This window comes from Sapajus apella, unplaced genomic scaffold, assembly GCF_009761245.1.
Source record: "Sapajus apella isolate SASKATOON/1434 unplaced genomic scaffold, GSC_monkey_1.0 scaffold17, whole genome shotgun sequence".
Classification (NCBI taxonomy): domain Eukaryota; kingdom Metazoa; phylum Chordata; class Mammalia; order Primates; family Cebidae; genus Sapajus; species Sapajus apella.
The window spans coordinates 25,412,901-25,439,196 of NW_022436957.1; the positions used below are offsets into that span (position 1 = coordinate 25,412,901).

Consider the following 26,296-nt stretch of genomic DNA (forward strand, 5'->3'; position numbering starts at 1 on the left):
GTCCAGAAACAAAATCCAGAAGCTGTCTATTATTTCAAGCAGAAATTACCAGATACACGAATGCACAAGCTTTTCTACAATTTACATTTCATTTTGTATCCTGGTTTTAGTGCCAAAGTACCTCATTTCCCAAATTCAAAACATGACTGAGGATGTAATAAAAGCCTTCTTTAGAGGGTTATCTGACCTTTACAAAAAACTGACATAGAAAATTATGTGCATTTATCATGTACAATATGATGTTTTGAAGTATATATACAATATAGCAGGGTTAAATCTTGCTAATTAACACATGTATTAGGTAATTTAATTATTTTTGTGGTGGGAATGCTTAATATTCACTATCTTTGCATTTTTCAATAATACCACATATTTTCATTAACTATAGTCACCATGATGTACAATAGATCTCTTGAATTTATTCCTCGTAACTGAAATTAAATATTCTTTAACAAACACCTCCCCAACCTCCCTTTCCCCCTAACCACCCACAGCCACTGGTAATCACTATTTTACTCCCTATGAGATCAACTTTTTGAGATTCCATTTAAGAGTGAGATCATGTGGTATTTCTCTTTTTTGCACCTGGCTTATTTCACTTAACATAGTGTCCCCCAGGTTCATCCATATTGTCTCAAAAACAGGACTTGCTTCTTTTATGTGGCTGAATAGTATTCTATTGTGTGTGTATACCGAATCTTCATTATTCATGCATCTGTTGATGGACACTTAGGTTGATTCCATATCTTAGCTATAGGAGTGCTGATAGCACTTTGACTTACTTATTTCATTTCTTTTTGATGTAAAACTAGTAATGGGATTGTTAGATCATATGATAACTCTATTTTTAATATTTTGAGGAACATCTATACTGTTTTCTGTAATGGTTTATACCAATTTACATTCCTACCAGCAGTGTCTCAGGGTTCACTTTTCTCCACATCCTCACTGATACTGGTTTTGTTTGCTTGTTTGTTTGTTTGTTTTGATAATAGCCATTCTTTTTTAAAAAATATATATTTTATTGCATTTTAGGTTTTAGGGTACATGTGAAGAACATGCAAGAGTGTTGCATAGGTACATACATGGCAATGTGGTTTGCTGCCTTCCTCCCCATCCCCTATACCTGGCATTTCTCCCCATGTTATCCCTCCCCAACTCCCCACCCCACGCTGTCCCTCCCCTTGTTCCCCCCCACAGACCCCAGTGTGTGATGCTCCCCTCCCTGTGTCCATGTGTTCTCATTATTCAACAATGAGATGTATTTTGCTGATGATTTTTGCACCTATATTTATTGAAGTTATTTACCTATAGTTTTCTTTTGATGTGTGTCTTTGTCTGGTTTTGATATCAGGGTAATGCTGTCATCACAGAATAACTTTGGAAGTGTTCAATCCTCTTAAATTTTTTGGTATACTTAAAGACAAATTCTTTTTAATTATTCTCTAAGTGTTTGGTAGAATTCAGCAGTGAGCTCATCAAGTCCTGGGCTTTTCTTTGATGGGACACATTTTATTACTGATTCAATTTCCTTACTTATTATTGGTCAGTTAAGGTTTTCTCTGTCTTCGTAATTCAATCTTGGTAGGTAGTATGTATCTGGGAATTTATCCAGTTCTTCTAGGCTATTCAACGTTTTAGTGTATAATTGTTTATAATAGTCTCTTATAATATATTGTATTTCTGTGGTAGTGATTGTATTGTCTCCTTTTATCTTTGATTTTATTTATTTGAGTCTTCTCTCTTTTTTTTAGTCTAGCTAAAGTGTTGTTGATTTTGCTTCTCTTCTCAAAATAGGCAGTCTTCATTTCACGCATCTTTTTTATTATATTCTAGTCTTTATTTCTGCTCTGATCTTTATCGTTTCCTTTCTTCTCTTAATTTTGGGTTGAGTTTATTTTGTTTTTCTGGTTCTTTGAGGTGCAATATTAGGTTGTTTGAGATTGCTATTCTTTTTTGGCATCAGTATTTATTGCTAAAAACTTTTATCTTATAACTGCTTTTGCTGTAGCCCATAGATTTTGGTATGTTGTGTTTCCATTTTAATTTGTCTCAAGACATTTTTAAATTTTTCTTCTAGTGTCTCCATTGATCCATTTGTTATTCAGGAGCATATTGTTTGATTTCCATGTATTTTTCAGATTTGCAAAATTCCTCCTGTTATTGGTTTCTAGTTTTCTACTATCGTGGTCATAAAAGATATCTTATTCTAATACTTTTAAAACAAAAATATTATTTTGCCAGCACATTGGTAGATTTTTTTTCTAGCTTTCTATGTGCCAGGCACCCATTTCTGCAAAGTTTTGCAATGACCCTATTAGGTAGATTATATTATTATTCCCTGTCACTGGTGAGAAAAATTGAAGCTCATAGGGGTGAAATGATGTGGACAAGATTCAAAATTTGTAAAAATATAGTCAGAATTTGAACCCAGGGAGTCAGGTGTTTGTGCCTATAGTTATCAATGTAGCATGCTGCCCTATAACTAAAAATTATAATGAAGCTGAAGAGTTGAGTAAAGTACTAAAGTTTGTTGAGCCCCTAGTATGTATCAGGAATTATGACAAGCAATTAACATCTATAATCTTACTTAATCTTCACAAGAGCTTTGCTTGTTAGAAACCAACATTACTCCATTTTGTAAATACAACTTAAAAGGTTAAGCAAATAAGCAATAAAATTAGAAAAGTAAGAAGACATTAGTTGCACTCCTGGTAAGGGAAAAAGCTGGATGTAAACTCCCATCTACTTGCATCTGAACTAGACTAGACTTTCTGTATTTACATCATCTCTATTCAAAAACAGAACCTAACCTTAATAAAGTGGTTGGCTAAATTGACTCACCTATTTTCTCACTTCCGTGATATTTATGTATTGAAAGTACAAGAAGCTAAAGGTCTTTGGATGAAACAGAACATAGCACTGTGTTTACAACAGCTTTAAGCCACATTCAAAACATTTTAAAGTCATCTTCTGTTAATTTTTTTTTCTGGAAATTGAGTGGCATTGTTAGCACTTTGAAAGGCAGCAAATATAGCTGCATATTATATCATAAGAATAGACAATTATAAAAAGAGTATAAGATGAAGTACTTTACATGAGCCGTAATTGCAGCTGGTAATTAAACTGAAGTGTTTCATTTTCTCAGTCAGCTCATCAGTGACACCAGAAAATAAACAATTTGAAAGTGAAATCCTTAGGGGCAGACAATAGTAATTAGTTGCATTTTCCAAGGGAAGAAGCATTTCTAAAGTCTGTTTGGGGTGACTTCTTGAGTAATATACACAGTGATTTACACTGTGAGCAGAAGTGTGGGGTTCAGAACCAAACCTGATTTAACTTGAATATTCATGAAGTCTCCAGTATGATTTATACTTCCATCTCCATTGTCAAGTTTATTGTCTCCTAGGTTAACAATGAAAGCAAATTTATATTCTGAATAATTCACATAACACAATAGGAACATCAGTATGGAAAAACTTTACCAGGGCAGTAACACATAAAGTGAGGCTGCCATTAATCCCTTCCAACTTGGAATCTCCTCAAGTATCAAGAGCATTGTTTTAGAGATACTTGGGAGCTGAAATGAAAATATCTATGTGTGTCCATATCTCATAAGCCTATTCATTAGAATCATAACATTCAGGCAGTCTAATTTGCCACAGTTCATTTTCACAGAGAAGAGCTTTGTTTGAGATTTGTGCACATCTTTTTAGCTCCTCTGATCACATGGAACAAACTGCCATGACTTACACTCTAATTTATGTGGCTTGCTCTGAGACCTAGCCTAAAGTGAGCTTCATTCTGTATCATTTTAATTGATTTAATCAAGAGCTCTATTACCAATTTATCTTCTTGTTTTTACTTATGATACGAACATGGCCCTTGGACTCAGGCATAGGTACAGAGTCTAGCCCCACTTCTTACTAACACCTTGTGTTAGTAAAGCTTATGCGATATAATGAAGAACCTTAAAACTTGCTTTAAAACACTAACTCTTTATTTAGGTTATTATTCTACAGGAAGGCAATTTGGGGTGGGCTCAGCCAGGTGGTTCTTCTGGTTTAGGCCAGGTTCATTTGGTCTCAGCTGGGAGTCAATTATACACCTGCAGGTAACTGCCAGATTGGGTAGGTAGGCTGATCTGTGGAGTCTACAGGTGGCATGGCTGGCCTATGCTTTATGTGTCTTCCATTTTCCAGCAGTCCAGCCTGAGCTTTTCCAAATGATGGTGTGGCAATAATCAGCAAGAGAAGGTAAATCCAAATATGCAAGTCTCTGTTATTGTTCCATTGGGCAAAATGACCAAGCCCAGAGACAAAGTGAAGGGTACTGTCAAAAAATAATGATATTAAAAGCCATGAAAAAATTGGGGGCCATTACTGCAACAATCAACCACATATACATATAAGAAACTATGAGCCAGTTTCTTAATTCTTCAGGCCCAGTTACAGCTTATCTCATAGGGTTGTCGTGGGGATTAAAATTAACTAATATATGTAAACCAATGGGTAAATCACCTGGCACATTGGAGACACATGATAAATATTGATCCCCTTTTCTCTTATAGATATTTATGCACTCCCATTTATTGGTTATGCAAAGCAAGTATTCTAATATGAGAACAACATGTTAATGATATGTCATCCCACTGACCTCTATAGTTATTCAGTAATCTGGCTAATGAAGTTAGTGTCTTCTTCTTCCTTAACAATTTCATGTTAATCTGCTGAAGTTATGCATTAACTTGGAGGATCAACTTCTGCTAAAATTATGTATTATGAGTGTATGTTTGCATAATATACTTCCATAAAAGCTGAAACTTGGCTGGGCACAGTGGCTCACACCTGTAATCCCAGCACTTTGGGAGATGATCAGTTGAGCCAGGGGTTCAAGACCAGCCTGGGCAACATAGGGAGACTTTGTCTCTACAAAAATATTTTTTTAAAAAAATTAGCCAAACATGGAGGTGCTGCCTGTAGTCAAGTACTTGGGCTGAGGCAGGAGGATTGCTTGAGCCCAGGAGTTCGAGGCTGCAGTGAGTTGTGATCACACCAAATCACTCTGCTCTAGCCTGGGTGTCAGAGTGAGACTGTCTCAGAAACAAAACAAACAAATTAAAACAAAACAAAAATTAAACCTTTATTGAACGATTTATTTAGCTATTTTTAAAACCTTCTTATAATGTTACAATCAGAGACAAACCTGTGTTAATGAAGCCTATATGTTGCATTGGGGAGTTCCAGGCTAGAAGAGGTCATAACTGTTTAAAATTTCCAAAGTATCGATTATGGCCATTGAAGAGGCTGACTCATCTTAAAGTCAGCTTGACGTTATAATCAAATAATCAAAAAAGACCTTAAATTGAATTCTGCTTTGGCATGATTGTCTTAAAAGCTGGCTCTGATATTAATAGACGGATGCTCACATCTTTAATTTGGATCAGGGCCACTGGCACAATAGAGTAGATGAGCCTCCATAATTTTTAAGTGCACACATGCTTTTCCTCATTGATCTGTGGATAATAGATCATTCTATTGGCTCCCTTGCAGCATTTAAATACAGTCTGCCTAATTCAAAATTGGTCAGTAAATGTAATACTAAAGTACCTTGACCTAAAGATGATAGAAATGAAAACCCATTTTAAAAATTCCCAGGAAATCATTGTACTTGTCATATTTACTGCATGAAATAGAAAATTTATTTCACCAAAATACACTTCTACCTCTATTATTTTATAGATCATTCAAATAGTGCAGAACATACAAGGATTATTATAATGTACAAAGAGATCTTATATATATTGCCGGGGTCTTTCATGAGTGACAGAACCTCTCTAATTTTGGTGACTTTTTAGCCATAATGAAAGAGAACATTTGGTTACCATAGGCTCAGAGAAAGAATTCTAATACCTGACAGTCCTTTGATATTTGGCTGTTTTATGGTGCAGGGAAGGGAAAGATTTTGAAGACTTCATTGGGATCAAATGTTAACAAGGAACAAGGTGAAAACTAATATTGATTATATCAAAATATTCTCTTTTGTATGAATAAACCAATAATCAATGAATTCCTAATAGAAACATTAATAGGGTAATCACCACTTTGTGAACATTTATTAAAGAAGAAATTTAAAATAAAGCTATCCATGAATTTGCTGTTATCACGTCTTAAAATACTACATAAACACCACAAGGTTTCTGTGGTGTGCTCTGTATTAATTTTATGTTTGGTAACTCCAGTCATGGTCTCTATAGCAAAAGTCTTTCTTCAAATATATAGTTATTTGAACTACTCAATTTAAGGGAAAATGTGGGGTGACAGATGACAATGCTTTACAAAGTGTGCATCTAATCATAGGAGCTAAAGTATATATAAAAATAAAATGTTAGTTACAAAATGTTTATTTGATAATTACACATCATGACAAAGAACATTCTGGGAGTTAAATTCAAAATTTAAATATATTCATACAGCCAGGATATATTTATTTATTATGTGGTCACATTTTGCTTTATAATCTATAGTCTGCTTATGGGCTAGTTTGTTTAAGCAAAAATATTATCTTCAGTTTTAAAAAGCTGAGCATGTAAAAATGCCAAAATTCAGGGTTTTGGCTGTATTTGAATAGACTGCATTTGATTCTCTTTTTGCAAGCTATACCCTTGATGAAAGTTAAACTGAACTAGCATTCATTGAGCAGGTATTTAGTTTATAGTCACTATACTGGAATATAGTGATACAAAGATGAATAAAGCATGATCCCTGTCCTCAGAAAAGATGGACATATATATAGCAACTGTAATAGGGTAAGAACTATACAAGTGGTATGAATTGGGTTACTCAGAACAGTCAAGTGAGTAATTCTTCTGGCATAGGAGGAATGGAAGAGTCTTCACATAGAAGGAGCTGAGAATGAAGAATGATATATCATGGTTTACCAAGGTTATCCCCAGGTTCAATGATTCACCAAGAGAACTAACAGGACTCAGCAGGTAGTCATACTATGGCTATAATTTATTATAGCAAAAGGATCCAGACAAGATCAACAAAGGGAAAAACTGTATGAGATTGCTACCGAGTAAACCAGGCCCAAGCTTCTAAGAATCCTTTCCCAGGACAGTCACACAGAATGCACTTAATGCCTTCAGCAAGAAGTTGTAACAACATGTGTGAAATGTTTTCTAGTAAGGAAGTACATTAGAGACTCAGTGCCCAGAGATTTTATTGGGGGCTGGTTATGTAAGCACCCTAAACCATACTGTTTTCACAGACAGTTTAGGCATAGTGAACCCATTTGTTATCAGGAAATTGTGGGAACCTTTCTGAAATCTCAGTTTTGAGAAGCCAGATGAATGCTAACCTTGCAAGCAGTCCTTTCTAAGGACAGCAGTCTCAGGCCTGTTAGTTCGACTGTTCTGCACAGGTGAGCAGATCTGTCGATATAGTTGGTGGAGAAATGAATTCAGGCTATGGACATTTCAAGAAAGGGCTCAGGCGTGTGAAAAACAGTTCAAAACATTTGCACTGTTTAATCTCAAATGTTACTGGGACTATTTGGAATGTCAAGTTCACACTCCTGAGGCCTGAAATGATTTCAGGTTCCCAGAACAAGCCTCATCTTGTAAAGAGGATTAAAATGGCAATTGTGTTAATGCGAAACATTTGGCCTCTATTATCTGCTTCATTCATGTGAAGATGTGATTCTGATTTAGAATACCTGGATATTTGTCTTGGTTCAGTGTTTTGTTGTCACAGTGTATACAGTTTCTGACCATAACACCTTTGAAGTTGTATAGTTCAAAGCTCTCTGTTACAGTGCAATGGAGACTTAAATGTCCTGGAGGAGAGTATGTACTTTCATAGACTACATTTCAGAACATAGTACATTCATACATGTGATAGACACAAAACGTCATTTTTGTCACTAGTACTTGTGGCATTAACTATAAGCTGTAGAATTCTGCCTTTTTCCCCCAGCCAGATTGACATGCTTCAGTGCCTTTCAGATCATACACTTGTACAGCCCAAAACAGAACTATCCCTGTATTTCACTGGGAGAAAAATGAAAACTGTTAAGCCTATAAATATTTCAATGCAGATTGCTATGTATTGGCTGCTCACTGTTGAATTCAGCTGCTATGAAATGCTGATAATTCTCTACTGCGGACTTGAGAACAACCTCTATTTTAATAAATATGACAACTTATACTGAATTATGAGTTCTGTATATTCACTGACAGATAAGATGAAATGTTAGCCTTATTAATGCAACTAATGCAATGTACTCAAAAGAACTGGGCCTCCACTTTAGAGATTTAGCTGGTGAGGTACATGACCACTGTAACATGCATGGCCCTTAGTAGTATAAAGTAGATATCTTATAAAATATTGTATAAATAATATCTCTGCTATGGTTTGGAAATCTATTGGAAAATATATACATATTTCTTATCTTCTAATTTATTAATTACTCTTAGGACAGTATGAGTGAATTTTAGAACTAAAAAGTCAGTATAAAAACAGACAATTATATTTTCTGATTATCTATTTTATTGAAGATAAATTATGACTGAAAATAATGGTAAGCTGTGTTAGTTTCCTATGACTGTTATAACAAATTGCCACAAACTTAGTGACTTAAAACAACACAAATTTTTTATCTTATAGAAGTCAGAAGTCCAAAATCAGTTTTACAGGGCCAAAATCAAGGTGTAGGCAGGGCTTGGTCGTTTCTGGGGCCTCTAGTAGATAATTTGTTTCCTTGTCTTTTTCAGCTTCTAGAAGCTGCCTGTATTCCTTGACACATGACTGTTTACTCCATCTTCAAAGCCAGCAGCGTAGCAATTCAATTCTCTCTTTCTCATACACTCACTCTCTCTCCAGTTATCTGTGTGTGTGTGTGTGTGTGCACGCACGTGTGTCTCTCTCTAATCTTTACTTCCATCATCACATTTCCTTCCCTGACTGACCACTCTGCCTGCCTCCGTCTTACAAAGATCCTTATGATTACATTGGACCCACCCAGATATTCCAGGCTTTTCTCTCCATTTCAAGATTTCTAATCACATCTGCAAAGTCTCTTTTGTTTTGTAAGGTAACAGTTACAGGTTCCAGAGATTGAGATTAGGACATGGAAATCTTTTGGGGGTCATTATTTTGCCTACTACAACCCCAATAACTCTATTTCGTGTTATAAATACTGTGAATTATTCAACACCAATCAATGGTATTCAATCAGATTTTGACCATGTATGTCTATCCATCCGTTCAGTAAATATGTTTTGAGAACCTAATATATGTCAGATAATGTTCTAGATGCTGAGGCACGACAATTAACAAAGCAAAGTCTTTGATCTCATGGAGGTTGCATTCTAGAAGGGAAGACATATAAATTAATATTGGATATGTCCTGAATATTTTGTCTGTGATGAAAAATAATGCAGGATTAGTTGGCACAGTGTGTTAGTATATGTACGATGAGGGTTGCTATCTTATCACTAAGTATGGCCAATGATATCCTCTCTGAAGAAGCAATATAAGGCTGAATAGTGGCCCCAAAATATAGGTCCAAGTCTTAACCCCTGGTACCCGTGAATGCAATCTTATATGGAAATACAATTGACCTTCAGTATCCACAGGTTTTGCATTCATGGATTTAACTACCTGTGGATCAAAAATAGTCTAGAAAAAAAATTAAATATACAAATAAAAAGAAATGAAATAGAACAACTATTTACATAGTATTTACATTGTATTAGGTATTATAAGTAATCTAGAGATTTTTAAAAGTATACAGGAGAATGTGCATAGGTTATGTGCAAATTACATAATTTTATATCAGGGACTTGAGCATCCTTGGATTCTGATATCCACAGGGAGTCCAAAACCTATCCTTCTCCAATACAAACAACTGTATTGTAGGATCTTTGCAGATGTCATTCAGTTAAGCATCTTGAGATGAGATTATTCTGGATTTGGGTGAAGCTAAATTGAATTATGAGTGTCCTTATAAGAGACAGAATAGGAGAAGCCACAGAGACATACAGAAAGGAAAGCCATGTGATGCATTTACATGCAACAAATGCCAAGGATTGTAGGCAACCACCAGAAGCTAGGAGAGAGACACGGAAAGGGTTATTTCTCTGAGCCTCCAGAAGTAACTAATCCTATAGATACCTTGATTTTAGAGTCCTGGCCTCCAGAACTGTGACATAATACATTTCTGTTGTTTTAAGCCATCTAGTACGTGCAATTTGTTACAGTAGCCCAAGGCAATGTTTGAGCAGATACCTGTTTGAAGTAAGAAAACAAGGCATACAGATACTCAAAGGAAAATCAGATAGGCAGAAGACACAGTAAGTGGGAAACTCTCTGTGGTATTCAAATAACAACAATGGGAGACAGTGTGACTAGAAACCAGAAAGCCAGGGGGAAGAGTGTTTGAAGATGATTTCAGAACTATAGTACAAACCAGGTCTGGTAGGGAGGGTTTTGTGGGCCATTGTAAGGACTTTGAATTTAATTCTGTTTATTTTATAAGCTAGAATAATTATGATTTACTGAAATGTAGACTTCTATGTTAAATATTATATCTTTGTTCTTGTGTATCACAGTAGAAAAAAAGAAGAAAATAATCATGGCACAACTTAATATTAACACAAAACATGAAGGCTGAATTCTGGTGAGCTCCATTGTATTCCCAGTAACTTAACTATCATGTTTTTAAGAATGTTGGCCCTGGCCTGACTAACAAAATATATTGGTTCCTTCACCCCCAACACATAACTACTGTATTAGGCCATTCTCACATTGCTATAAATAAATACCTGAGACTGGGTAATGAAAAGAGGTTTAATTGCCTCACAGTTCTACAGGCTGTATAGGAAGCATGATGGCATCTGCTCAGCTTCTGAGGAGGCCTCAGGAAACTTACAATCATGGCAGAAGGTAAAAGGTGAGCAGGCATGTCACTAGGTGGAAGCAGGAGCAAGAGAGCAGGAAGGGAGGTGCCATGCACTTTTAAACAACCAGATCTTGTGAGAACTCACTCACTGTCATGGGGACAGCACCAATGACATGGTGCTAAACCATTCATGAGAAACCCACCCCCATGAACCAATCACCTCCTACCAGTCCCCACTTCCAACACTGGGGATTACATTTCAACATGAGATTTGGGCAGGGACACACATCCAAACTAATCAACAACTTATTTCTTTTTATGTCTGCATATATAAAATCTGTTAAGTTTGGCTTTTTGTGCAACACTGTTTCATATGTTATTAGTATCACTGTTATACTCTGATACTCCCACAAGATAACCCTACCCATCAATGAGAATTGAGGCCTGAAGAATGAGAATCCTACACAAAATACAGAAGCCTTACTTGTTTACCAAAGGTGTGAACCAGTAGTAAAATGAATGAATTTGTTTCACACCCTTTGTTAGTCCCTGATAACTCTGACTCTTAAAAGCCATAACACTTTACCAAAAGAGGGCAGAAGAAATATACTCAAAAATAGCTTATTAAAACTCGCAATATGTGTTCCATTAATTGCTAGAACTGTGTTAGAAATAAGAACATTGTAATGAGATAGGATGTTATTTTTCTAGCATGATGTCTCTGTGTTAAGAAATAATGTAGATGACAGGTGATGGATGCAGCAAACCACCATGGCACATGTATACCTATGTAACAAACCTGCATGTTCTGCACATGTTCCCCAGAACTTAAAGTATAATTTAAAAAAAAGAAATAAAGGTCAAGTCCTAGGAAATGAAGGGCTACTTTTTAATGGCATTGAAACCATATAATGGGTAGGACTGTCTCTAGAATATCAGTAATGCACTGTACATAATCAATGGAAGTTTCTTAGGAGATACTTTATTTCTTTTAACATTGGTTCCTCTCCCTACTATGTAAAATATAAACATTTCACATTGTACAGCCATTAATCAGAGTAAAACTAACCACAGTCTATATATGTGTGTGTGTACTTTGTATGCATATATACACAGTGAATTTTAGCTTATGTCCTAATGGGCAGGGAAAAGAACAAAATATGCATATAATATTTAATCTCTGCTCGTTTTCCCATGCTCCTTCATTTTGTGTTTCATCTTACATGCAAATTAAAATGTTCTAAATGACAAAAGAAAATTTCAGTTGTGGGAAATTAAGCATAAAATGGACTGAATCTTGATTTTGAAATCCTAACGGTTACTTAAAATAAAACATTTCACACCCCCTTTAAGGGAGCACCTGCTAAATTCATTTGATTCAAATGTAGAAATCTCTGTAATTTGAGTAGATAAGGATAATGTAGAAATAGGAGCACAAGCAGGGATGGTCAATGTTTTTTGTAGCCAACAGCTTTGAAATATGCTTATAGAAAACATTCCTCAAATAAGGACTATTTTAATCCAGAAGGAATCTAGCCATGGGCTAATAAATTATCATCAGAGAGGTGGTCACCACACTTTAGTTTAGTGACCAAGCTTGGCATCAGAAGGCCAAGCTTCTGCTTCTGCTTTTGTTATTAGTGAGATAACTGATCTCATGCAGGTCATTTAATTTCACTGTAATTCAAGTTCTTTATATTTGCACGGAGTTGTTATGTAAAATTCTTAAAAAACAAAACGTGTCATCATTTTAAGCTGCATAAAAGATGGAAGATGTTTCATTTTTAAATATCACCAATGTTATCAAAATCATATATCCAAACAAGGGATCTAAATAATTTATCTATATAGATGGCATATAGAGACTACATACACTACTTATGTTCCTCATTTTGAATGTGAACAGATTAGCCATAGCAGTAAATTCTATCGCTGAAGAAAGTTAAATACCTTTAAGAAAAATACAAGCCTGTCTTTCCAATTATAATTTTCTATCTCAATCTGCTTTATCTTTGATTTGACATAATTAAGGTTTTTATCCTGTGCTTAGAAATACAACACCATAAGATCTAAATCTGTTTTTCATTACTTCCTCATGCTTTTTCATTTTGTTTTGGTTTAATATATAAATTAAAATGTTTTAGAAAATATTGCCAAATTTGTATATTTTAAAGTTTTATTCTGGAAATATGATCCATTCTACTCATTCTTTTCAAATACTACATATTTTCATTTTAAATGATCTGGTGTAATTAAAAGAAATGTTTTTGTTTGAGAATTGTATCAATAAATACAATTTATATTTTATCGGTAGATACAATTCTCAAATAGAATAATTCAGCTCTTTATGGATGATCAGAAGTATATTTCCTTTAAAAAAGTGAACTTAAAAATCATGAATTTTTAGATGATGACAGCCTCTTTTGTAGGAGAATGTACACCTTCATGAGATAGAAGGAGAATGAATAGTTGTTATCACACTCATAAACGCAAATTGTGCACTCAGCCTAGAAACTTAAAAGATATCTGTAGAATAATTTTTGCCCCTTTTATTTCCAGTTTAATTGTTTTCTGTCATAGATCTTTACTGAAACAAATATATGCTACTGATTCTTTCCTAATCTGTGGCTAAAACTAATATGACTATTTGCTTAGGAAAAAAGCAAACAGTACCACATTTTTTTTATTTTCCAAAATATAGCAAAAAACTGTATCCTGTTATTTCATTCCAAATGCAGTAGTCCTTCTGAGACGCATGTGGAGAAGCTTATCTCACAAGGATTTCAAATAGTAGCTCATTGGATGCAGGTGATAAGGACTTTCTACGCAAGGCCAAAGCAACTAAATAGTTTTGATTTTTGTTTGTATTTATTTTGTTATGGATGTGTTAGTCATATTTTTTCAAAGGGAAGCAATAAAGTGTGATAGAAATTATGATGGCATGCAGACTGGACTACGGTCAAGAGAGCTGTGCTCTGGTCTGACTCCACCACTGACTTATTATGTGCCCCTAGTTTCCATGTTTTTATTTTATTTTGAGACAGAGTCTCACTCTGTCACCCAGGTTGGAGTGCAGTGGTGCAATCTTGGCTCACTGCAACCTCTGTCTTCCATGTTCAAGCAGTTCTCCTGCCTCAGCCTTCTAAGTAGCTGGGACTACAGGTGTGTGCCACCATGCCTGACTAATTTTTGTATTTTTAATAGAGATGAGGTTTCACCATGTTGGCTAGGCTGGTCTCGAACTCCTGGCCTCAGGTATTTACCTGCCTCAGCCTCCCAAAGTGCTGGGATTACAGGCATGAGCCACCGCACCCTGTCTCCATGTTTTTAAAATAAGAACAGCAAAACTTGCTCTTACCAACCTCATGGGGATAAGAGCAAGGAAAAAAAATGAGGTAAGATACCAAAAATCTTTTGTTTTTAAGAAGAAATGTAGTTTTCTATTTTTACTGTATTATCAAATTCTCCCTTATGTTCTGACTTACATTAAACCATTAAATGTAATATATGTAAATAAATATTGATAGCCTGTCTTGAGGCCTGATTCTGACACCTGAAACCTGAAATATAGTCCTAATTGTATAGACTGTATAGTCTGAAATGTATTATAAGGCAGAGACTCTTTTTGGTGGTGGGATACCTGGTGACCAAGACAACCCAGTTCCTCTAGAAGTTTGCATTCTATGAAGTAGACAGGCCCTATGCCATTAAACAAGCAAATATTTTTTCAGGTGTAGATAGTGCTATAAAGAAAAGTAAAGCCAGATAATTGAATAGAAAGTTTCAGAGGAGGGGTACACTTTCATGAAGAGTGGTAAGAGAAGACGTATCTGAGATGGTGACATAAGAGCTGAAACCTGAATGTTGAGAACAACTGAGCTATCTAAAGGTTTAGAGACAAACATTCCAGACAGAGAACAACAGGACAAAAGGCTCTTAAAGCCTGAAGAAGCATGACAAGATGGAGCAACTTGAGGCTTACTGGGCTGGACAGAAGTGAGGGGGAAAGTGAGCTTTGGATCAGGTTGAAGAGGCTGCCAGGGGCTGGATCAGACAAGATCTTGCAAACCATGACAATGGGTTTTTATTTTATTCTCAGTAAAAACAGAAGTCATTGGGAAACTAAGCATGTTGTTAAAGTGACCTCAACATGACAGAATTGGGTCGGGGAGGGTGTCCTCAGAGTATTACACAGAAAATTTGGCCCCAAATCCTTTACAGATTTCTCTTCCTCTTCTCTAACTTTGCCACTCTTGAATGGCTAAAATCTTAATCTCTTTCTCTCTCTCAAAAAGAGTGAACCCAGTACACCGCCTTTCTTTTTAATGTCTTCTTTGGTATTCAGGGGCACCTGAGTGTAGTCCCTTGGGAATGTAGTTTTTCTTCTTCTTTTTTGCCAATAAGGGTCATCACATTCTTCAAAGAAGAAAATGCTGGTGAGTAAAATTCTTTCTTTCTGCCCACCATCTACCTACTTAAACCTTAGCAGTCATCTGTCAAGGGGATCGGTGTTTATTTGTGCATCCAGTAGCACTTTCTAGTTATAGCCCCATGGCCCTGCTCCTTCTGATTTTCTCAAGGACCTCTGGAGACGCGTCCAGGTTAGGCATAGCCCTGTGTTTCTAAATGTGGTCCACCAATTCCAAGACCCAATAGATAGAAAGAACTGCCGTACTAAATCTCATTGGGGCTTAATTAGGATCTTAAGGACCCTTAAGGACCTCCAAGCCCTTTCCAAGAAGCAAAAACATGTGATTCCTGGATGAAAAGCCTCATGGTTCATGGCTGCCACAATTGAGATGGTGCAGACCACCCTCTCCCCTGCTGGAGTTTGTAAGGCCTGATGTGGCTTTCGACTGTGGAAGGTAGGGCAGGAATACAATTGCCTTCCAGAGGGAATTCACCTTATTGCTGCTTACGGAGGCAGTGTTAGCTGGGGTGCTTTGACTTCAAGCAGCTGTGCCTCAGTTCACCCTTCAGCCAGTTTTTATTTTTCAGTCTTGAGCAGCTTCACAGACAGTAAGAATGCAGCCTATATTCTTCCACTAAATGAAGTCTAAGATAATTCAATAATATTTGGCTATTACTCCCACAATAACTACATCTAGAACTTCAAGCCTTCTAAATTCAGTGTTTTGTTCCCTCCTGAATAGACCTTCGTGAGAGTTCTTCCTATTCTTTACATGAAGACCAGAAACTTTCTCTTTTTCTTTCTGAGGTAAGGTTAGGAATTTGGCATCTGTATCCTGGTATCTGTCCACATTGCCATGTTCGGCTTTAAGTCAGTAAAAAAAAATGTGTCATAAAAACTGCATTTTTATTAGTTTCTGATGGAAAAGGTGGGGAAGTTGTCTAAACAAAAATCTTGAAGACTCTCATGTAGACAAGCTCAGTACTGCTAACTTTAAAATCATCTTGACCCACGTTTTGGTATCTCTGGGGTTGTATTTTTAAGACACCAAGGCTCCTGTCTGATTTATCATGCCCCTTTATGTCTTAAGTCCTCAAGTTAAGTCAGCTATGATGAAAATATACAATAAGCTCAGCTTTTTATCCAAGTTATGGCTGGGTAACTTTGGGACACAATTCTGAAAAAAATAGGCCCAAATATCACCTGATTATATGGTACTTCCTCTCAAAAGGCTGGTAATGCACCCATGAAAACAAGAACAAATTGAATAATTCAGTTTCCAAAAAGCCACTGAAATAATGTGGAGTCCTAAAGAGAATTTCTATAGAGGATTTTAACTGGTTCATCATACTGAAATTATTTTCAGGAATCCATCTAGACATTTATTGTTTTCTCAAAATTGTCCTGTTCAAGGCAGTAACCAAAACATCTTGCCTTTTCTGTCATGTATACCCCTTAGAGTTTACTTTCTTTGTTTCTGTGCAGTGATGCTGTGTCTTAGCTTGATCTCTACATAGGTCACTATCAGACATGCATAGACCTAGGGGAGCTGTGGGTCCTTTTTCTGTTCTGATTGCTTTCCTTTAGGCTCTATATCCTTTTCCCTTCGCCACTACCATGCCCATAATTCTTTCAAAGAAAAAGAAAAATAATAATAAAAACAAGAAGTTGTGCCTCATTGGTAGCAAAAGATTCCATTTACTTTAACAAACATGTGTAGATTGCCTACTGAATATTATGGACTGCAGTAATCAGAATAGCAAGTTATTCTTAAAACATAGTGATGCTCTTAAAGTGTTTTAGCTTTGAATTGAGCTGTCTGCTTTGATTCAAAGTCACACAGAGACTGCTCTTGGAAATTTTCCCATAGGCCCAGGGGCCACTCCTCGGATTTACAGCAATGAGAAAGTAAATGAATCTGCTCACTTAGGGGAGACCAAGCTGTGCAGAAGTGATGAATGTTAAGCCAGCTTGCCAGAAACTGATTTATAAACCAGAATGCTGATTCATTAAATGAAATCGGAGATGAATCTGGTAAGATAACCGGCATCAATCATTTGAACAGGGTACTCCCTCTTAATGAATAAGTTCATTGAATAAACTAAATTGCAGATCAGAAGGATTTTGGGTACAGGAAATTAGAGAGAAGAGAAAAAAGTGTTAAGGGGCATTCCCTTAAACTCAGGTTGCTCAATTTGTTCCTCCTCATTCTGGGGGTTTTTCAGTCTACCAGTCTGGCAGCTGACACCCGAATGATGTCACTTTCAGGCAGTTCTTGCCTTTCCTCTGACTTTTATCTCTTCATTCAGACCACCAACCTTGTTTTGGGACAACAAATCCCCAACATTGTTACACAAATTTAGGTCAGAGTTTATTTTGCATTCATGACCGTCTCCTGTGCCTTTAGGAGATAAACTAGAGAATCCAGTAAAGAGATTTGGGAAGTACCTTAAACTCATCAGCCACCCTTTATATAAACCATTTTTTTATAGTCAGTTTTTTTTCAACAGATGAATAACCATATCTGTTTCAGCTTAATGCTTATTAGCTTCAATTTTCAAGAGGTGATAATTTTCCTCATTCAATTTAGCAGCTACTTACTAAGCTCTTCAAGAGCAAGAAAAGTCTCCAGAGGAAACAAAAATGAGCAAGGCAATCCTCTATGAAAGTTTACAGTCAGATTTGAGCAATAACAACAATAATAATGAGCACAAATAATTATGGCACGGAATTAAGAAATCATGTAAGAGAGTCGTCTTTTCCAGAAAATGAGGCAATCACACAACTGACTGTGAGAATCCTGTGGCTTTTGACTTGGACCTTCTAGGACATGTGGGGTTTTACCAAGAGAGATAAGAAACTGTTTCATTCAGTTGAAGAGATCTTGGTGAGCGTCAGCATTTAGTGAGAAAAGCCCCAGACACATTTAGATAAAAATGAGGCAATGGACCCTATTTGAAGACTGCAAGGAGTACATGTAAAAACCTGATATACCAATTCTATTATGGCTTAAAAAAAATCAAATACACAACCAGGCACAGTGGCTCACACTTGTAATCCCAACACTTTGGGAGACCAAGGTGGGAGGATCCCTTGAGCCTAGGAATGCATGACCAGCCTATGCAACAAAGTGGAACCTAGTCTCTAAAAAAAAAAAGAAAAAAAACTTAGGCATCACGGATTGCTTGAGCTCAAGAAGAGAAGGCTGCAGTAAGCCATGATCATACAGCTGCACTCCAGCCTGGACAAAAGAGCAAGAGCCTGTCTCAGAGAAAACCAAAATCTAAGACACAACACAACAAAACAAAACACAAAACACTAATTCTATCTCTAATTAGAATCACAACAGATCAAGTTATCTGATGCATTTTTTTTTTTTTTACTTTTATGGGTAACACTTGTATTTGAAAAAGAATGGCAAATAAGAGTTAATTATTAAGGCAATACGCATAACATTTAATGTTTAAATCTATTTAGAAGCAACTTGATTATAAATCTTTTTTCAGTAGAATTCAGCCATCAATCGCTGGTTCATATATAGCCCTCTATTTCTGATGGTATAAAAGAAAACATGGAAAATTAATATAAGTTCTTTAATTTCTGAATTTTGGCAATCCATTTAAACTTTGGGGTGACTGATTATCTGTCATTTTCTATTATATGATTTCACTCAGAGGAGTTATTTTTGTGGTGTTATAATTAGAGAAAAACCAATAGTCAAAGAAGATAGTTTGAACTGAATGACAAGATTGTTTTGATTCAATGTTTTTAACGGACTAAAAATGACTAACATATTTTGTTTTCATCTGTGACATGTAAACAATAGAAAGGAATCTTGCTGTATCCAGCTTTTTTTTTTTCCCCAAATCCCTCTCTCATTCTCCTTCCAAATTTTCCAGGTATGAAAGATGACTTTCTGACTTCACATAAATTGCCCCTGGAACATTTCTATAGTTAGTGACAGCTGTCTTCTGCTTAATTCCAGGAGAAAGACTTGATTCACACACCGTTAAGCCTCATTTTACTGGCTTGAGTGGCTTACAAAAGAGAGAAAAATGTAACATTATCAAAGACTTTCTTGTGGCTTTCACTTTATGCTGTCTTCCAATAATATACACTGGTACCTAAGCACTGAGCGGCATGGAGAAGGAGTGGACTGACCTGGGTGAATTTAACTTATGAAGACGGGGCTTTCTAAGATAAAGTAGGAAAGGTATTGATGAGTTAAGAGCCACTGTAGGAATAAATAATTCATATGAGATTTTATTTCTATTTTTATTATCTTCTGGTTCAGCTAAAAGTAGATAAATATCAGAAGAATGCTATTCCAACTAGTCGTTAGAATTTATAAGCCACCCAAGGTCACGACTGGGGGCTGGTCTGCCCCTGGAATCAGATGGCCACATTTGAATCCCAACTTCCCCCTTTTACTAACTGTGACTTTGGGCAAGTGACTTAATTTTATACCCTTAATTTTTTTCTCTTATTCAATGGAAATATCAATAATACTGTCCTGGTTTAGAGTAATGATTGAATTATATGGTGTATATAAGACATTAGCACAATGCCAGGCACACAGTAATCAAGCAATAAATGGAAACTATTATAAAAAATGGGGCCAGGCACGATGGTTCACACATATAATTACATTTTCCGAGGCCAAGGTGGGAGGATCACTTGAGACCAGGAGTTCAAAACCATCCTGGCCAAATAGAAAAATAATAATAATAATGAGAGGTATTATTTCTCTATAGCACCTATTTAATTTTTCTGTGCAGGCATTTGTATGCCTCTATATGTTCTATCTGTCTTCATAAACTATAGAACACCCATGGCTGTTACTGAAAGACTACTTAAGCAGACCCTTCACTATGCCCAGTGAAGAAACAGAAAGAGATGAATTTGCGGGACTAGTATCCAGACAGTACTGGTAAAGGGATTTGTGTTTATTACTCCAGATAGTGAATTTCTCTCAGTAGAAAGAGTGTCTTTTCTTATCAGTGTAGGGGGAAATTCATTACCCATTAATTTCTTAATGAGATGAATGGTAGACATCTACTGGAATTCATCTATGGAAACATGTTTGTGTATGTGTATAAACACAAATACAGAAACTCACATGTACACTCACATGCACATGCATACATACAGAATGGGAGAGAAATTTGTTGGTTAATACTTTTATCTTTAAATATATAGCCTTTTTATTGATATCACACTCACTGAGTGGGAATTTAAGAGTTATTTTAGGGTTATTTAGGGTATATATAATTATCTCAAGGCTCTAGATAAAGATCCTGGAGTTTTTTTGTTTGTTTGTTTGTTTGTTTGTTTTACTGTACTTTAGGTTCTGGGGTACATGTACAGATCTTGCAGGGTTGTTGCATAGGTACATACATAGCAAGGTGGTTTGCTGCCTCCATTTCCCCATCATCTACATTTGGCATTTCTCCCCACATTATCCCTCCCCACCTTCCCCATCCCCCACTGTCCCTCCTATAGACCCCCTCAACTGACCCCAGTGTGTGATGTTCCCCTCCCTGTGTCCACGTGTTCTCATTGTTCAACACCCGCTTATGAGTGAAAACATGCAGTGTTTGATTTTCTGTTCTTCTGTCCGTTTGCTGAGAATGATGGTTTCCAGATTCATCCAAGTCCCTGCAAAGGATATGAACTCATCGTTTTTTATGGCTGTGTAGTATTCCATCATGTATATGTGTCACATTTTCTTTGTCCAGTCTATCACTGATGGGCATTTGGGTTGGTTCCAGGTCCTTGCTATTGTGAACAGTGCCGCAATGAACATACATGTGCATGTGTCTTTATAATAGAATGATTTATGATCCTTTGGGTATATACCCAGTAATGGGATTGCTGGGTCAAATGGAATTTCTATTTTTAGATCCTTGAGGAATCGCCACACTGTCTTCCACAATGGTTGAACTAATTTACACTCCCAACAACAGTGTAAAAGTGTTCCTTTTTCTCCACATCCTCTCCAGCATCTCTTGTCTCCAGATTTTTTAATGATCGCCATTCTAACTGGCATGAGATGTTATCTCAGTGTGGTTTTGATTTGCATTTCTCTAATGACCAGTGATGATGAGCATTTTTTCATATGTTTGTTTGCCTCATATATGTCGTCTTTTGAGAAGTGTCTGTTCATATCCTTTGCCCACTTTTGAATGGGTTTGTTTGTTTTTTGTTCTTGTAAATCTGTTTTAGTTTTTGTAGATTCTGGATATTAGCCCTTTGTCAGATGGGTAGATTGCAAATTTTTTTTCCCATTCTGTTGGTTGCTGGTGTTCTCTAATGATTGTTTCTTTTGCTGTACAGAGCACTGAAGTTTAATTAGATCCCATTTGTCTATTTTGGCTTTTGTTGCCAATGCTTTTGGTGTTTTAGTCATGAAGTCCTTGCCTATGCCTATGTCCTGGATGGTTTTGCCTAAATTTTCTTCTAGGATTTTTATGGTATTAGATCGTATGTTTAAATCTTTAATCCATCTGGAGTTAATTTTAGTGTAAGGTGATATGAAGGGATCCAGTTTCTGCTTTCTGCACATGACTAGCCAGTTTCCCCAACACCATTTATTAAACAGGGAAACCTTTCCCCATTGCTTGTTTTTGTCAGGTTTGTCAAAGATCAGATGGCTGTAGATGTGTGAAGTTGTTTCCGAGGCCTCTGTTCTGTTCCTTTGGTCTATGTCTCTGTTTTGGTATCAGCACCATGCTGTTTTGATTACTGTAGCCTTGCAGTATAGTTTGAAGTCAGGCAGTATGATGCCTCTGGCTTTGTTCTTTTTGCTTAGGATTGTCTTGGCTATGTGGGCTCTCTTTTGGTTCCATATAAAGTGCAAAGTGGTTTTCTCCCGTTCTGTGAAGAAGGTCATTCGTAGCTTGATGAGGATAGCATTGAATCTATAAATTACTTTGGGCAGTAAGGCCATTTTCACAATATTGATTCTTCCTAACCATGAGCAAAGAATGTTTTTTCATCTGTTTGTGTCCTCTCTCATTTCACTGAGCAGTGGTTTGTAGTTCTCCTTTAAGAAGTCCTGTATATCCTTTGTTAATTGCATTCCTAGGTATTTTACTATCTTGGTAGCAATTGTGAATGGGAGTTTGCTCTTGATTTGACTCTCTGTTTGTCTGTTATTGGTGTATAGGGATGCTTGTGATTTCTGCACATTGATTTTGTATCCTGAGACTTTGCTGAAGTTGCTTATCAGTTTCAGGAGATTTGGGGCTGAGACAATGGGGTCTTCTAGATATACAATCATGTCTGCAAATAGAGACAATTTGACTTTCTCCTTTCCTAATTGAACACACTTTATTTCTTTTTCTTGCCTGATTGCTCTGGCTAGAACTTCCAATACTATATTGAATAGGAGTGGTGAGAGAGGGCATCCTTGGCTGGTGCCAGATTTCAAAGGGAGTACTTCGAGTTTTTGCCCATTCAGTATGATATTGGCTGTTGGTTTGTCATAAATAGCTTTTATTATTTTGTGGTACATTCCATTGATGCCTAGGAGTTTTAAGCCCATCTACCAACATTCTGGTTTGAATAAGTTATTTGTACCAGAATATTAGAGAAAAGATAAAGTCTTAAGATGTAAGGTTTTGAGATTCCTTGTTTTCACAAGGGCAGCTAATGCTGGAACTTCATGGGTGCCAGAGATAGGGTAGGAGCAGACTTTTTAAACCAATAATGTCCCTTAGCCGCAAGTTTTGTTTTTGTTGTTTTTTTTTTTTTTCTTTTGAACAGGTTTCAATATCCATATGTTAAAATGTTGAATATTTCTACATCCACCATATTCACCTATGCTTGCTTGTGAATTTGTTGTGGAGGATTAAAACAAGCAGTACAATGTTTCATGTAACTGCTTAGAAAGTGATAGGTACTCTTACTGTCTCAGACAGTACCTGAGTCTCTCAGTTATCCACCATTAGTGTTATTTTCTTATTACCATTAGTGCCCAAATGGCAATTTTTAATCTTTTATACATCACAAAGCCCTTGGGGAATTTGATGAAAGCTGTGTATCCTCTATTAAAGAAAAGTGCATATGCTTTACCTCAAGATGGCATGAACAATTTCCATACATAGTTTAGGAGTTTCACCTATTCCACGAATTGAGTTTTGGTCCACCAGTTTAAGAGCTCCAGCATGGGTTGAGAAACTCGTCTTTCATCTTTTAAGAAAAATATTCCAGGTGATTTATATTTGATTTCAGAAAATACTGGTGAACATACTCCAAGCTACTTCCTTGAATCTTTTCTCTTGGGTCTTAAGGTAAAGCCTGGAATCCTTGATGCTCTGGAAACTCTTCAGACATACTAAGATTACTTAAGTCCATCAGCACCTCCTGGGAGCCGGCACAAGATGCAATTCAGAATTTAAAATTATTCAGAATGTACCAAGATGAGACAGTTTATATATATATATACCATGTATTACATAGCATCCAAGAGAGTTCAGTGGCAGTATCACATAATGAAACATTAATATTTCATCAAAACATATGAATATTCATATTAAATGTAATAAGGACTGTACATAGCCTCACAGTAGTTTCAAAAATAGTTTTGCTACCAAATGAGTAACATTACCATAAAAACAACTTTCAGTTTTCAGAGGTTTTAGAAATTCAGAATTGCAAATAAGGATTTGTGGATCTGTAACTGAATTCATGAATCCAGGGAATCACTATAAAACTCATATCCCTTTTTACTTCCCAATTGCACCTAAAGGGTTATGAATTGTATACTAGAATCGGCCTTAGATATCTTGTAGTTTGCCAAGTTGGATAATTTATAAATTTGAGAATTACACACAGACTACACACATATAAATTAATACATATGCATAAGTATATATTGCATTATATATATTATTCTATATAATTCTTCCTTCAGCAGTATGTAGCAATGCATCCCAGTAGCTCTACTTCAACTAGTATAAATTGCTTGCCTAGCCCCATAAGAACATATAAATAATTAAGAAAAGATTTAGAAATTACAGCTGGAAATTAGAAAGCTGTCTACAATGGGATATTTTCATACAAACAGAAAATGGATTGAGTACCATACTTGAATCGGGAGCCCCTCTCAGCTTCACTTAAAATAATTTTGCCCGAAAATTGCATAACATGAGTTTACTGATAAGAAAAGCAATTAATTTTAATAAAATAAGTATGTCTAAATTTAAACTATCTTTTAGATTTTAAATAGTACAAGAGAAAAACTTCCACAGAGGTTTAAAACCTACTGAAAACATTAAAAGAACTGCCAAATAATAATAAAACAAAGTAAACAAAATTTCTGTGTCTATGCCCATAATTCCTATCATACTGTATTCAAGTCACTGCTAAAATAAATTGTTATCAATGTAAAAATGCTGAAGACTCTTTCTCCCTCCCTTTCAAAGAAAATCTGACGTTTAGATATGAAGAATGACACCTTCTTATGCCTCCTTCATCTCCAATCTATCTAGAATGAATTGTATGCCTTGCAAAGGAGGCAACTCTTTATCTTCACCCTTTTAGGGTCTTCATTTGGCCTGAGAATTAAATTGATATAAGACAGGTTGAGAGGAGAAAAGCACACAAATTTAATATAAATTTTATGGGACACATGAGCCCTCATAAGGAAATGAAGAACCAAAAAAGTGATAAAACTTAAATGATTTTATACTAGATTGGACAAAAGGAGGCAATTGTGGAAAAGTTACTAAGTTCTATGAAGACGCTAAAGGAAGACAAAGAGTTATGTTAATAAGGCATGTTCGTACAGAATCTCTAGGCTTTGACTCTCCATTACTGGTTATGAGAATGTTTATTTTCTTCTGGTATAGGGAAGACATCTTTCACTTGGGAGTTTCATCTGTTACTTTCAGGAAGAAAAGGGGGGGATCAGAATGTTCTTCTTGTACTTGCTGTTTTCCAAGTGCCTTTAGCTCAACATAATCTGCATTCCAAAGTGGCATAGTCGAAGGTAGCAAATTCTGCCCACCCTTCAACCTCCTGGTGTTCCAAATTTTGCTTTGTGCCTTGAAGGAATCTAACAGAAATACCAGAAATACCCTTGTATGAGATGAATTTACAATCATCTATTTAGAAAAGATGACACTAGGGTGGTATGGATCAATACAGCACACAACATACAATATGCCATAAAGTGTTTTGCACAACTTAAAAACTCAGTACATATCTGTTGCTTGATTATGGAGCATTCACTTTCACAGCTAGTACCTCTGACCTTTTATTTTCCAATTTAGTCTCTCTGCAGTTCCTAGGACCACATATACTCTGGAGAGTGAAAAGGAAACTTTTACATTAAAATATATGGAAGTGCCGCTCTGTAAGCCCAATGAAAAAGCCCAATGCCAGCAATTTATTTTTATTTTTATTTTTAAAATTTATTTATTTAACTTTAGGTGCATACTATATCTGGCATTTCTCCCCATGTTATCCCTCCCCACCCTCCCCTCCCTGCCCAACCCCTGCTGTCTCTCCCCTACCCCCACCAACTGCCCCCAGTGTGTGATGCTCCTCTACCTGAGTCCACGTGTTCTCGTTGTTCAACACCCACTTATGAGTGAGAACATACGGTGTTTGGCTTTTTGTTCCCGTGTCAGTTTGCTGAGAATGATGGTTTCCAGATTCATCCAAGTCCCTATGAAGGACACGAACTCATCGTTTTTTATGGCTGCGTAGTATTCCATGGTGTATATGTACCAAATTTTCTTTGTCCAGTCTATCATTGATGGGCATTTGGGCTGGTTCCAGGTCTTTGCCATTGTACACAGGGCTGCAATGAACATACGTGTGCATGTGTCTTTATAGTAGAATGATTTATAATTCTTTGGGTATATACCCAGTAATGGGATTGCAGACAAATGGGATCTAATTAAAAGCCAGAAATTTTTTATGGTTCACTGTAGCATAAGAATCAGTCTAGGATATGTTACCCTTGGTCAG

The 26,296-nt window shown here is 36.2% G+C and overlaps 1 protein-coding gene across 1 annotated transcript in view; it reads left to right on the forward strand.

Annotated features, from left to right (window-relative positions):
- Positions 1-26,296, forward strand: part of IL1RAPL1 (interleukin 1 receptor accessory protein like 1) — a 1,311,893-nt gene that overhangs the window by 1,191,640 nt on the left and 93,957 nt on the right. The window lies entirely within an intron of this gene.